The sequence below is a fragment of the Archocentrus centrarchus genome, chromosome 19 (assembly GCF_007364275.1).
Source record: "Archocentrus centrarchus isolate MPI-CPG fArcCen1 chromosome 19, fArcCen1, whole genome shotgun sequence".
Taxonomy (NCBI): domain Eukaryota; kingdom Metazoa; phylum Chordata; class Actinopteri; order Cichliformes; family Cichlidae; genus Archocentrus; species Archocentrus centrarchus.
In genome coordinates this window covers 8,789,550-8,804,583 of record NC_044364.1, presented here as the reverse complement: position 1 = coordinate 8,804,583, position 15,034 = coordinate 8,789,550, and the positions used below count along the sequence as shown (strand labels likewise).

At 41.8% G+C, this 15,034-nt stretch overlaps 1 protein-coding gene across 1 annotated transcript in view; it reads left to right on the top strand.

Moving 5' to 3' along the window:
* Positions 1-10,506: 10,506 nt before the first annotated feature.
* The window catches only part of ntn2 (netrin 2), a 39,788-nt gene continuing 35,260 nt past the window's right edge, over positions 10,507-15,034 (top strand). The window contains exon 1 of the mRNA XM_030755851.1: positions 10,507-10,761. The gene's annotated coding sequence lies outside the window, so the exon portion shown is untranslated. The remainder of the gene's footprint in view (positions 10,762-15,034) is intronic.

The following is a 15,034-nucleotide window of genomic DNA, read 5'->3' as shown; positions in this document are numbered from 1 at the left end:
GGCTTGATGTGGAGCAGCTTTGTAGCAGTGTGTTCAAGTTCAGGCGCGTGTGTGTGTTTTAATACTTTAAAGCATTCTAACTGGAAACAAACTGGTATAGGAGAGCTTTTCAGCGGATGATTAAATCTGCCCCAAAGATCACTGCTATCATCTGCTGAGCATCAGTGAAAAGAGGTGTCTGTGTCAAGCCAAAGGGATACTAAATGACAGCATCCATCTCAGCCACAGCTCCTGTCTGGCAAATGATACAGAAGGATCCATCAACATACCACCAGACCTAGAAGTAGTTTCTTTTCTCAGGGTGTAAGATTTCTGAAGTCATCCGCCATCCTTTACTATGAAAACAGCCTTGTTTAATGACTAAATTATTTTTTTCTTTCTTTCATAGTTTTAGATTTTTTTTATTGCATAGTAGTATGGGGGTCTACATAAGCAGGTAATTAAATGATCTTGAATCTTGAAACCCCAGGTAGCAATCTCATCATTCATGCTGAATTTCTCTATTTGGATGTAATCTAGGATTATGAAATGAATGAGTCCTTAACATAAAAGGGGTGAAGGAGGTAGTGTATAGAATAGGTATTAAGAGTGGATTTTAAAATACTTGGGCCATTGTTTTATTTTCTTCCCTCCATCAGACAAAGAGCTTGAGGCAACCAAACAGGTGAAAATAAATAACTGGCTCTTTTTTCCCCACTGGGCAACTATGCAAGACTTGGGCTGCTGAATCTGATGTCCTGACGCCTGTCTGTCTGTCTGTCTGTCGTATTCAGCTGAGGTGGTCTATTCAGAGTTAGAGACCAAGGGACACAGATCCCAAAGGGTGTGGACGTGTATGTGTGTTGTTGGTCTGTCAGGGGGAGGGAGGTGGCACTGTGAACAGCAGAGAATGCCTGGTGATGGGTTACCAAAAACAGAGCATCAGGGGACAATAGGACCTGGGACATTCCTGACATAACCCCAACACACCAGGGAGGAAGTGGAAGGGGGGATTTATTGGTGTCAATGGCCCCTTGCCCCGAGAGGAGGAACGGGTGCCTCTTTTGTCCCCTCTGGCGTTGGAGATGGACTGAATCGAGGCGCCTTCCAAAGAGAGGACGCCACTAAACACATACACACATAATCACTCCTTTGAAAGAAGAACCACCAATTAGGGAATGGACATATATGGCTATAGTGGTTTAGACTCAAAGAGGGAAGATTTGTGTGTGTGTGTGTGTGTGTGTGTGTGTGTGTGTGTGTGTGTGTGTGTGTGTGTGTGTGTGTGTGTGTGTGTGGGCGCGCACGCGCTTCTGTCTGCATGCACTTTTCAAAAGGATCAGAATGTAAAGGGAGAGCCAAATAGGATGCTTTTCAGCACAAAGTGCACAAGGGCTGACCCCATGGGAACACTGCTACGAACTTGTTTGAATCAGAGAGCATTTAGTCGCATTTAGGAATGGTTCGAGTTACACTGAAAGAGACCACAATGAACAGGACAATGTAATACTCTGGTAATTGGCTGGACAATTGTGTGGTACGTTTCACTCAAGAGAAATGAGTCTCTCACTCATAGGTGCTCACTGAGTGAAATTAAGCAACATTTTATTGTTTGTAATGATTTCACAAAACAACAAAACAGTAAGTTTTTTTTTTTCTTTCCATAGCAAAGATTTTAAAGATTTCCTCAGAAAGGCATGTGGCATAACAGCCATTATGCCCTTTAATATTACTCGACTGGTGAGAAGAAACATCGTTTTGGTAATGGGAGGGCTGGTTTTAAATTGCATTGTAATTACTGACCCACCCTGAGCCTCCTTAAAGCTTATGCAAACCATATTGAAGGTAAATACCCCTTTTGTGAACGGAAATGACTACGGAAAGCTGACCACTGAGCCTTACAAAGAATACCTTTTCTCCGTGGACACTTGAGACTTGAGCCGTGCAGGAAATATCAACACCACATCGAATGAAGACTTAATTTAAGATTATTGATTTAGACAATATTAATATACAGTACCTCCTGGAGCTGGGACAAAGTTTGCTATTATTTTTTTCAGTATTCCATGATTCAAATGCAAGCTTTCATTTAGACAACTTTCTTCTTTTTTTTTTTCAGGATTTATACATGCAGAGTGCTAAATTGATGACAAAGAGCTACAGGTGAGCCTGAAATCAATGGATAGAAGCTTTTTATCTCAGCAGCTGCAGAACACCTGGGATCAGGCTGGCAGCTTTTCGATGCAGGCCTGCTGGTAATCTTAACTGTTTTCGCTGGTTATGGATGTGGCCATGGTCAGTGGTCACCTATTTCGACCTGCTCAGCAAACAATGTAGCAGGTGGAGAAACATGCCAAGCTAGACCAACACTGTCATCTAGTGGGGAATTGTGAGGCTCTCTCTTCTAATAAAGTGTGTGCAGTAAAATATGCTTGTAAAACTGTGACAACACTGTGGTTATCTGTGATAAGTAGTTAAGAAGCTGACCTTTTACTGTTTTACAAGCTCGAAGTCTGCATTACTGTTATGTTCACATTGTTGCATTGAAGTGAAGTCGTTTTCAGGGCTTGTTAACTTGACGGTAATCGCCACGGAGCACATGGAATTGAAATAATCAGGTTATACACTATGGTTAAGCATTAACAAATATCTAAATGACCCTATACTCAGGGTCATTCAGACTGGTTTGTATGTATTGTGCCATACATATGAACTAAAAGTAGCAGCACTGTACACATCAATGCTTTCAGCTGAACACATTCAACATGTTCAAAATCCAAATATTAACATTCTTATGTTAGACGGGTATAATGCTAGTCATGGCTCCTATCAAGCAGCAGCTTAGCATGCTAATGTTTGCTAGCTGACACAAGCAAGGCATGTCAGAAAGAAAAAAAAAAATAATGTGAAGCCTTCAGGTTTTCACAGAGGTTATCCACAAACCTAGCTTTATACCAGAGTTTATGACACCCAACAGTTCTTGAGAAATTTTCCTAAAAGAAAAGAATGACAATTTCATGGTGTGACTTCAAGAAAAGCCGCATGACCTTGAATTTAAGCACATGGGCCACCATGGATATCAAAAACCAATAATATGATTTTGCAGGGTAAGTTCAAACTTAGAAGTGGATTGACAGATGGTCCAGCAGTGACTACAGTTTTCTGCTAGCGTGGCTAAAATCATAGGCTATTTCATCAGCCGCAAGGCGAAAAAATGGAACCTTAATTCTCTGATAATTTTGGATGCCAGCACATTAAACAGGATACCTTTCCAAGTCTGGTTTAGTGTCTTCATGCTTTGCAGCTATAGGTGCATCAACTGGATGATTGGGCATCAATCAAAAACTGCAATAACTCACATAAGTTGAATAACTTAGACATGCAAGGGGAAATACTGAAACACTTAAAGTTTCCTGGAATTGATTGCAGATTTGTTCGGCCATTATTTACTATCATATGCTTGACTTGAACTGTTACCATCATCCACTTCCAGCTCACTGGATTACAGGTAATTGAGAAAGCGTCTGTGGAGCCTTGGGTGGCATCGTTGTAGCTGTACAATTTATTAGCTAATCATCAAGACAGTGCCAGATTCTGCTGCTCATGAATATCTGGGTGGAATGAAAACCAGAACATGAGTTTCATTAGAGAGTTTTGACTCGTTCAGTCACTCTACATCTTCAGAACACACATAGAGTTCAAATGGGAACTCCCAAGCGCTTCCAGCTGGCAACACTTTGGGATAATGATGCTGGATTCCACACAAATGAAGGGTCTAAATACCACCAGAGAGGCACCTGAACCACCTCCTTAATGCACAGACATGCATACATGTATGTGAAAACACACACAGCCTACTTCCAAGTCAGAACTTTTCTCTGTGGGGTTAATCACACATGCATTACATACCAAGTGGGAAAGCCAATTTCCCACCGTCATCCCGGACAGTCACTGCTGTCAAATGTAAGCAACTAACCCCTGAGAAATCCCACATCGAGTCAACAGCATCCCCCCACAAAGCACACATCTTTTGAGTCTTCAACAGTGGAGATTGGGTTACTGCAGATTCCTAGCTGCGGCCTCAAGGTATCCTCATTTAAAAACTCTCTGTAGTTGAGTCATCAGTGTGAGCTCGGAAGAGGCCACCTTCAGCGGCACAATGTCAAAATGATGGATGGGACAATAATACTGGTAAAAGAGCTATTGATAGCTCTCTTTCCTTAATGTTGACATGTTGATACCCCAAGCAATGTGTGTCACATGGGGACAGAGGGTCTGCACACATGCGCACAAACAGTGGACAAGGGCACAATGATATTATATCCATTAATATCGCTTCCGTTCCCACTCAGGTCTTGGGTCTTTGAAGTGAAGTGGCAGCTGAGCCCTGAGCAAGTGAGTGTGCAAGAAGATGTATACCACGATACCAAGCTGCCGTCCTGACTTAAATTGAGTTGGCAGAGGGAACATAAACACGTGGGGTTCCCCCAGGTGGCTGTTGTTATAATTGGGGGTGTGTGCTTAAAGGGACTCAAGTTGTTTATTTTTTTAATTTCTGACCCTAATTGGTCCACATTATTGTGTAACAACAGTTGAGATTGCTGGAAGTCTAGATAAGGGCATAATATGTTTAAGGTTCTGCTCCATTCACTTCCACATGAGCCAATTACTCTTAATAATTTAAGTATTTAAAGGTTATATTAGACAAATGTGAGCCAACACTTCCCGAGAGACTGAAAACTCAACCAAGCAACAAGGGCTGAAAAACGAAAATTAAAAAACTGTTTCTCAAATGTCCGCTTGACACTAGCTTCAAAAGTAAGTCTATCCACATAGACACCCACATGCTAAAATTCCCAGCATCGCATCAGATATAAACATGTTTTTATTTCACCCAAATGTTTAAACTCTATTAAGGCTTTGAGTAAAACTTGGGTGTTATGTTGTCTTGTTCACTGCTATGTTTCACTAATGGCTCAGTTACTCCAGAGTAAAAACAAGCCATTAACTGCCTTGCAACTAGGAAAAATTGGTGGTTATCCAATGATTGCATTTAATTTTTTTTCTGTATTTGATGACCGATAGCAAAAATTTATGCCGACCACTGTCAATTGCACAAGGCGCCTGGTGGGAGGCAGCCTGTCAGCCTGCAGTCTGACTCAGACTGACTACAATCACTTTCAGACAGATCAGCAAAAGTTTGCAAATAATTGCCATCTAATTTATAAATGCAGACAGATTGCATGAGTACAGAAGCCGAGAGCGGACGTGGTACGTATAAACTTTTCTGTTGGTTTTTTTGAGATAACAAGTTATTTATCTTGTTATCACGAGAAAACGGTAATCGTTAACGAGTTATTTATCTCGTTATCACGAAATATCATTATTCGTTATTTCGTGATAACGAAATTTATCTGTATTTAAACGGCTGTAAATGACTTGTTGACGTATAATCTGTGAAACATGTGTCAAACATATCATGAATGATATCAGGTCATTTTGAGTGAGAAATAGCATTTCTATCACAAGGTAGAAGCTGCACTCAGTTTTTGGCAAAGTGACTTTTATATATTTGTTATTTTATCAAGGTGAAAACTGTCATTGACATTAAAAATGTCTTTTTAAACAGAAATCTGGCTCAGAAGGCTACAGAAATCGCAACAAATATAACATCACAGATCTATAAAGATATTTGAAGTGGCCAAAAAGCTCTGGATTGATTATAATGTAGGTACAATAACACAGACTCCTAAAGATTCTTGAAAAACAGGTTATTTCTTCATTCTATATATAAGCCCTTCATATATCATGCTGACTGCACTCTATTTACCAACATAAGCAACAGACATTACACATAAAAACACTCAGAAACATCGGGATCACTTTATGGCAGACAATCACTTTTTGGCACAACACGGGCATCGGGCGGCCGCCCAGCCCAGTCACGAGTGGCTCTCCTTCACCGGGAGGGGGCGTGGGGGGTGCTGATCATGAGCGTTCAAGAAAAGATAATCATCTCGTGATCTCGAGAAAACCATCTGTAAATTAACTCGTTATCTCGAGGAAACAAAGTTCGTTTTCTCGAGATAACGAGTTATTTATCTCGTTATCTTCAGAAAACGGTAATTGTTATTTCGTGATACCGAAATAAATAACTCTTTATCTCGAGAAAACCATGAGAAAAAAAGTTTATACGTACCACGTCCACTCTCGGCTTCCATACATGAGTGCAACTTGTCTGAAACTTGTCTCATTGCTCAACTCAACTCAACTCAACTGGTTTCCTCCTGGTTGTGTTCTGGCTATATTTCTATATTGCCGAGCATCCATGTCATTTTGATGTTAAATCACCATTCTGCAGCAACTACGTCACTATTTATATATCTAAACTTCTGTTTCAAATCTGTGAGATTAATGTGAATTTGTGTGTATGTAGACGGCAACAGATTTGCAACGTACAGCAACAGATTTGTGATTTTTTTTGCTGATTCATCACAGCTAATTGCTGCATTATCATAAATATTTTGGATGTAATTGCCAGATTGGTCTCATTCAATTGCAAACTGGTAGCAGACCGATTCCATCTTATCCCTCTTTTATCTGTCTTAATGCACCAAAGTCATTTTGAAGACAACGACTTACTGCAAGTGGTTGCAGACCTGGTCCCTGTCTTTGAAGCAACCATTTCAAAGGCACCAAGATCACAAGTTCATTGTGCATGGCTGCAATAATTTTGGTCATGCTGCAGTCTCCAACCACTGATTTCACTAGGCTGACTGTAGCATTAAAACCAGTGATACTATTTAAAGACACTTGAAATATTTTAAAGCCTGTTTTTGCTCAGAAAAATTTGCATCCCATTTATTGTCACAGTAAAATATACATGCTAGTTGTTAACTCTCTTGTCCAAATATGATCACATCTTTTAACAGCTTGTTAAAAAATAATCAAACAAAAAAAGATGATGATGTCCAAAATGCCATACTGAAGGCTTCAGATTGACAGCCCACAATCCAGTGGGTAATTTCACTGCACCTTTGTCCATCTTTCAAATACAGTCTATGGTTTCCACAGATATCAGTGGGTTAGCGATAACTCAGTAAGTTCTATATCTTAAAAAAGGATACCAATTATGTTTTCTTCAAACCAGTAGTGAGTCTACCATTACAAATGCATGGTGTGTATTCATGGGCTGCATATGAAGGAGGGATGCAGTTTCCAGGTTTGTGAGTGTGAAGTCTTTGCAGAAATGTCTTACACCTACATTCTTTCTACAGGCCAGCAGCAGAAAGTTCCTCAGATCCCCATTAAACACTTGGCTGATGAGGTTATGTTCTATATCATAATGTAAAGTATTATTGAATACAATATGATGTTCATTTTTGTAAATGATGGTCCTCATGAGTATTCAACAGGATAATAAAGCTTTATGGGGGTCTACCTAATGACTGAGAACTTATTACAGTATGAGCATAGAGTAACCCTCTGAGAACATGACATCTGCTTTCAAACTACATACTGTAAAGAAAAAAAAAAAAGACTAAAAAAATTGTGTCAACAAATGAGCTCACTCAAACCGGTGTTTGATCAGTCAAAGAAAAACATTAATAATGATGATGAATATGTTCCTCAATTTGGGGCCTGTCAGTACTGCATGCTGGTTTATATATAATGCTTATTTATGCAGAGCCATGCTGCATAATGAAAATGCATTTTTACTTACTGCAGTGCCTCCCATGTCTCAGTACAAAAAATAATTGCTGAGATATAAACCAGTTTCTAATAAAATGTTGTGAAGCTTGGAAATTTGAGCCTTCTAGCGCCACCTAAGTGTGAGGTGCGTTTATGCACTTTGAGGCCTTTGCCAGTTTTTAAAAAGTGAGGTTCAGGTTAGTAGTCTGGGTATTACACGCTATTCGCCACAAGAGGGAGGCCTGTCCCCACTGAAAACCAAGTTAGGGGGGTTTCCCCTCTGGACAAGGTAAGCATCTCTCCTTGCGCCCGACAGCAGGGGTGCCAAAAAATGAAGCAAGGAAACAGTCGGAGGCTGACATTTTCTCCAGGGTGTCCGCCGCAGGGAACCTAGCGCTGAGAGCCCCGGGCTTGGAACAGACAGACGGGGTTGTTTTGCAGACACAATCAGCAGACTGATCCAAGTGCAACAACTAAAGGACCGAGGAGAGCTCCCCGCTTGAATCCCATCTGACAGCAAGTGAGTGTGTTGCCTGTTAGTCTTGTTTTCTTTCATTCTGTCTTTAACGCAGTCCAGCCTCTCCCACTTGTAACTGGAGAGATAATCTACCTAGATTACTGGCTGGTTGGTGGAGCCCCTTTATTTCATAGAAATGCGTCAAAATTGTCCCTCTCTAAAAATAAAATGCGTGAACATTGACTGTACTGTCCCCGGGTAAATAAAAAAGCTGGCAGCAGAATCTTGCAGTATGTTTTCCTTTTAACTAAATAGTTTCAGGATTTTGTATTTCTCACAGATTGTTGGATCAATTGACGAAGGCCTTCTGTGTCTGTTTCAGCGTCTCCATTTGCTGCCCTACTTTCTCAAAAACAGTAAACTCAACTATTTTAATTGAAAAACATTGGAAACCATTTGAAGTGTCTGTATCGACATTCCAGCTGCAATTTTAGAGAGTGAATTTTATAAAGACTGAAAAGAAAAATAGATCAGAAATTTAAAATCTTAACTCTTAAAGACTTATTTAGGAGCTTAAACCAGGCGAAGAATATCGGGGAAAAAAAGGCGTGGAGACAAACGACCTGAAATGGAGAACTGACTAAATTGTTCTTCTATAAATAAATAATTGAAATATTAATCACTGGAAAGAAGGAGTAAGATAAACCTTTGGCTGTGTTAAGTTTAATGGATGAAAACAAATCGGAAAATCTCGATATTCTGTCTCCACAGAATGATACAGCTCCTCTGTATCATTGCCCTTGTGTGTCACTTGGTTTAATCAAGATTTCATTAATTTTAGCCTAGTTTTTGATGAAGCGGGAAGCCGTTTTCCCCTTTGTGTTTAAATCCATTAACTGATATGGGTAATTTCCATTTTTTTCCCATCCCATTGTGTTCATTGATATTGTTAATTAGTATTGGCTGCAGGTGTGCTTCGTGGGCGTTACGCGCACGCACGCATGGGGTTGGGGTTAATGCCTATTAATTTTAATTATCCGCGGCTTTGAACGGTCTTTGTTTGAGATGAATTACTGGATGAAGGCAGTGCGGTTCCGGGCCGGGCCGGGACGGGCCAAGCCGGGCCAAGCTGTTCCCCCCAGAGGATGGTACAGTAAATAGCCTGCAGGAGGAATGTTGATCAGCTTACAGCGGGCCAGGAGGTTTTCGGGATTTGATCGGCCGCGATGCTAATGACCCACCGGTAAGCAGGCTGCACCTGCAATAACACGGAGAGCAACACGCGAGCTGTCGCCTATAAATTACTGGGAATTATAAAGTGAATTGCAGCCGTCCTCGCGGTTCTGCTGGTCTGGTTTTACACGTGTAATGTGTTATCCTCTGAGCTTATGCAAAATGAATTCTGGTCAGAAGTCACCACATATTTTATTTGGCTGTTTTGTGTTAAACGTCAGTGGTAATTGCTATTAACTACATATGAGATACCTGCTTTAATTCTTAAATCCCTGAAATCCAGTTGCTTTTCCAGCGCCCCTTTAGGCACACACTCCTCAGACAGGCTATATAAAATTGCCAGCACTCATCATGACAAACCACATGCTCTTTAAAGTCATATGAAGGCAGTTAATGAGTTAATGTGATGCTGTCATAGCCGAGGGCGCAGGGCCACATTTTGTCTGCTAGAACGAACCTCTTTTTGAACAAGCTCACAATAGGCAATCTTCCGAGTACCCTGATGTATTTAATTCGATGCCACTATTATGAATAATAATAATAAAAAGCCCAAAACATGTCCGTGTCTTGACACGTCTGTGAACGCTAATAAATCCAGTGTGTGCTGAGCTGTTATTGGGATTAATAAGTCATAACATTCTGCATCTGCCTCTTGTTTCTTTGGCCCCTGGAGCCCCACTAACCCCTACTTGGTTTCAACAGGTTCAACGTTGTGTGCTCATTACGACCTCCATATGGCTGCCTGTGAACACAGCGAGCCATGGAGCATTGAGAATACGCAGCAGAGTAACAATCAGTCCGTAAAGCTGCGGAGGTATTTGTTGTAAAGGGGGAGGGGGGGGTTGCTATAGTCAGAAGTATTTTTGTTCCCGCATATTTATTTTTGATTAATTAAACGCATCTTCAAATTACAGGTAAAATGAAACTTGAGTTGTCCAAATACTGTGCTATTGGATATGCAGAGCTCTCTCTCTCTCGCTCTCTCTCTCTCTCTCTCTCTCTCTCTCTCTCTCTGTCTCTCTCTCTCTCTCTCTCGGGCGCGCTCTCGCTCTCTTACACACTTGGTTTGGGAAAATCTGGGTTTGATTTTAATGGGGAGTAGCCTAACCGGCGCTCACTTTACATATGGATGTACTGGACAGTTTTCAGTCGCTCTGAGCGTCGGACGTGGATGCTTTCAGCGATCTATCTCCTCCCGGTATCTTACCCACTCATGTCTATGCCGCGTTTCATTTGTCCTTTAAGTATTTTAAGGAGACGAATGTGAGAAAGTACGCGTCACTTTTTCGTTTGGAGAGGACAATTTGCGATGGAACAGGAGTCTTGATGCTAAGTTGGATCTCTCTCAAGGGACGTCTTTTAAAGTACAAAATCAGCGACACTGACGACTTGACACAGGGGTAAGTTTATAATTTGGGACTCACTGTGCCTATTTGCTACACACCCAGCGTGTCCGTGTCTTTGCGGAGAGCAGATCTCAATTTTACGCACCACTTATTTTCCTAATAAGTGACTCACGGCACTTGCTGTGACGGGCTGTCCAGACCTGCTATTTGTTTTAAATGAAGGCAATGACTGTTATTACCGCATTACAGACTGAGGTCGTGGGACTGTAAGTTTTGGGTTGCTGAATCACCGGGACGCGCTGGATCAGAGAGGCGGACATCACAAACAGGTGCCAGCCTCGTCGGTTTACACCTGGCCCACGTGTCGCCGCAAAAACGACAATATCAGCCCGTGCCGACGACTTAACCGTTAACGCGAGGTGCAAGAGGTGAGCTCTACATAGCCAGCTTGCATGCAACAGCTTCCAGGTCCTAGTCGGCACTGCCCGCACTCAGTGCGTTGGCCGCTTCTAATATTACCCCCCCGCCCTTTTCACGCCACCACGTGCATCTTGAAAAAACAAACATTTGTGTAATTAAAAAACAAACAGGTTTTTAACGAGATAAAATGCCCCATTTGGAAAAATCACTTCTGTTATTAAAAGCCAGGGCAATCTCTCAAAACTCTAAATAGCAACTGATGATGCTACAATAGATTTTTGTACCAAAGTCCATTTCCTGTGAGAGTGTGACAGGAAACAATAACCCTGACAACACTGATGAGCTTCAACCTCCCCAAGCTCGTCTACCCTCTGCTCTCAAGCAGCTACAAGCCTGGAAGCGAAAGCGATTCCCATACTGATGGCTTATCTTAACTGCTTCAATAGACTTAAAGTATGCCCCTATTGCACACTGAAACAGTGTCAGCCACTTGACCTACTTCTCACTCTCACCGCAAATGACTGGAATCAGAACATGAAGAGGGCCTCTGAAACCTCACTGCTCGCCAAGGTCAGAAAGAATGTGAAATGTCAAGCTGAAGCCAGAAGAAAGCAAGGGAGTTGAATATGTCTGAAGTGAAGGGCTGTTCATCTGGAGCACAGCCACTGCTTCCCTGTTTTCACAAATTAATCATCATTATTTAATTGCGTCACACCCTGCTTCCATCAGTGACAGAGCGAGGGAGGTAGAGCCAGGAGCAGCTGAAGGCACATGATGTGGAAGCTAATCCAAAGCAACATAGTACAGATTTTATTAACTCCTGAAGGTGCGGATGCATGCACTTTGTATGTGGTGTTCATGAAACCCAGAGAAAGGCAGCTGGATGGAGATGGCTAAAGCTGCAGTAACACAAGCAGATTGTTTTCTTCTGCTTTGAAAAGCAGGATTCCTCTGAATCTTGGCTCCATCCACCTGAACGAGTAAAGTCAACACTTCCACTATATTTTTCCTTCTGTGGCTTCAGCAGTTTGATGGGGGGGGGGGGAGTAATGCTATATCTCAGTTTCTCCCAGGCTGATGTACTGCTCTGTTTTTGCTGCATGTAACATCATCCCGCTTGCTTGAGTCAAGCATTTGCCATTTGAATAAATAGTATAGGCTGATTAATAAGTAAGGTAAGCTCAACCACGAGCCTGCAGGAGAAGCTATCACTGAACTCACAATACAGCTGATTCAGACTCTGATACCTACAAGGATAAAACAGAAAATGCAAGAATTTGAGTTTTTATACCATGTAGAATTTATATATTTCTCTCTTAACCATTTCCAACCTTCCATTTATATGCAGCTGTTGAGCTGAATGTGGCGTGATAGAGTACCCACATTATATGCACTCACTCAGGCAGCATCTGTCTCCCCTTCAGAGGTGAGAATGAAGTTGAAATGCTATCTCACTGCTGACTTAATTGACTGTGTGATATCTCTGAGTGACAAATTAGGTGTTTGTACTTGCTTACTTTCTCTGTTAAAATACCCGCCATTCATTAGTGTGATATCCAAGCTGTATCTCACTGTGGGAAGAGGACCCTGAGGCAGAGATTCACATTTTATCCCACCACTTCCTGCACCATGCTAGGCCTGCATTTGCTAGCTACAGATTTCATCCAGATGCAGTGATATGTGTGTGTGTGTGTGAGGTCCACATGTGTGTATCTGGCACCACTTATTACCTATCAGTATGCTTATCTGACTTGGATACACACAGACACATCTGTAGTGATGGAAAAGTGTTAGGGCCTTTACACTCTGACCTCTGACCTTCAGGCAAAAAAAAAATCACCTCGGGTGTAGTAACATTGGCCTCAAGGGAGAATGAAGCACGATCGAGATGGGGAGGAAGAGGTGAAGCAGTCTGAGTCACAAGCTTTGGCATCCGATAGTGTCTTGTAAACATGACTTGTTTGTCCATCAAGGAGTGAATGAACGCAACCTTCTGAGTATTTCAAGCACTTAATAAAATGATTTGAGCCCCCCCCCCCCACTTCAAGTAGGTCCATGCTTTCAACTGTGGGGTAGAGGTTGCTCTTATGCAATGGAAAAAAAAAAAAGAGTGCGAGAGAGAGACCGTTTTTCCTGTTAGGGGGGGCTTTTTGGGAAAACCGCGGCTCTGCCTACCGCAGCCAACCTTCAAAGGGTTTTAAAGGAGCATTCACCTCTCTTCTCCTTAAATCCTTCCGTGCCTCTGAACGAGTTACTTCCTCTCATGCCCAGGAATAGCTCACCTGCCTCTCAAGCTGCGGTCTGGGTCGTGCTTATGTCCATGGGAAATATTGAATAGGGCAGCCCTCAGTCCAACCGCATACTGAAAACACTCCACTTTGGGAAGTTCAGCATTTCTTGCATGTCTTTATTATCTCTGTAACCCCTGCTACTTGATAGCTTTCATCCAGTGTTAAAGGAATTTGTTACTGTGCCTGCCATCGCAGGACTGAGGATATCATCCCTCTCGAGCGCATCTTGACAGCACATGTAGGGGAAATATTTCTTATATTTGAAAACGGATCACAGCGGGACATAGGTGGCTATAAATTTTTTTTTGACTCTGGGCCTTTCATTCTCAACTCAATTACCCTGTCAGTTAAAAATCCAGGAGAAAACGTTTTCCTTGTGGGAGCTTTGTGGTTGTTTTAGAATCTTGTTTTGAAATATGTCTCCTGTATCCTGTAATGCAGCATGGCTTTTAGTCATGTTCAGAGAGATCCCAGTATAATTATATATTGTCGTGAGATCCGTTATCCTGTGACTCAAATCAAATGGATTCTGAGCTGCTTATTGTTTAGTGGGATTTGTTTCATTTGGGTACAACTATACAATTGGACAGCCAGATACTTTATTTTGTATTTAAGGTAAACTTTTATTGCTTTAGTTTTAAAATTTGATATTATATCGCAGATGTTTGTTTTTTGTCCATGACTAAATGTTTAAAAGGGGAGAAAACTGAAAAAGCAAAGATCTTAATACCTCATAGTTCTTTATTTTTTTGTTACTCCTCAGACTCTAAGTAGGAAAACAAAAAACTGAAACCAAAGGTCTTCTGTGTTTGTTTCTCTATATTTGCCTGTTTCTGTTCTCCCAGTTTAACCCCATTTAATCCTGCGCAAATTCATGAGTAATGCCTCAAACCTTCTGCCTGCTCATGTCCTCTCCACTCCCTTACACTTCTAATTTTCTCACCGAAAGCATGCTCACCTCACTGAACCCTCCTTTAACGGAGGCAAAAAAAAAATACCACAAGATGTCCTATCAGCAATTTTCTTCCGCTTTTGTACTAAATGCAAAGATCAACACAGCACAACTTCCAATCCAGAGTCTGAGAGTTGTCTTAACTTGTCTGTCTGTCCTCTCTCCTCCTGTTTGGTTCTGGATCAGGTTCTGTTGATTTAAAGAACTGCTGTCAGACTCGGGCCAGCGGTGTGGGCTGGGCCAAAGAAGCCGCTGCATTCCTCTGCTGGGCGTTCAGCGTTTCTCCCTGCAGTGTCTCTTTCTGTCAGATAGAAAGGTAGAAAATATTTTTCACCTAGATGTTTTATGATACTCTGTGGATCTGCCCGCTGTGTCTCAAACCACACAGACGCTTTCAAACCACTTTCTGTTATCCCAGAAACATCCACTACTATTTCATGGACTCAGCTACAGCAGTTTGATGCAACAGTAAGGTGATGGTGAACAGCTTTGAAGGTTGGAATTGGAGAATTTGTCACATTTCTCACACACACACACACCCTCCGAGAAGGCATAAGCAGTCTTTAAAAATTTGTTAGTGATCCCTGTGCTAATGACGCCCTCAGCCATGAAAGTTTACCCCCCTTTCCTTAGCCCTCCCTGCTCCTCTCCCCCTTCTCTTCAG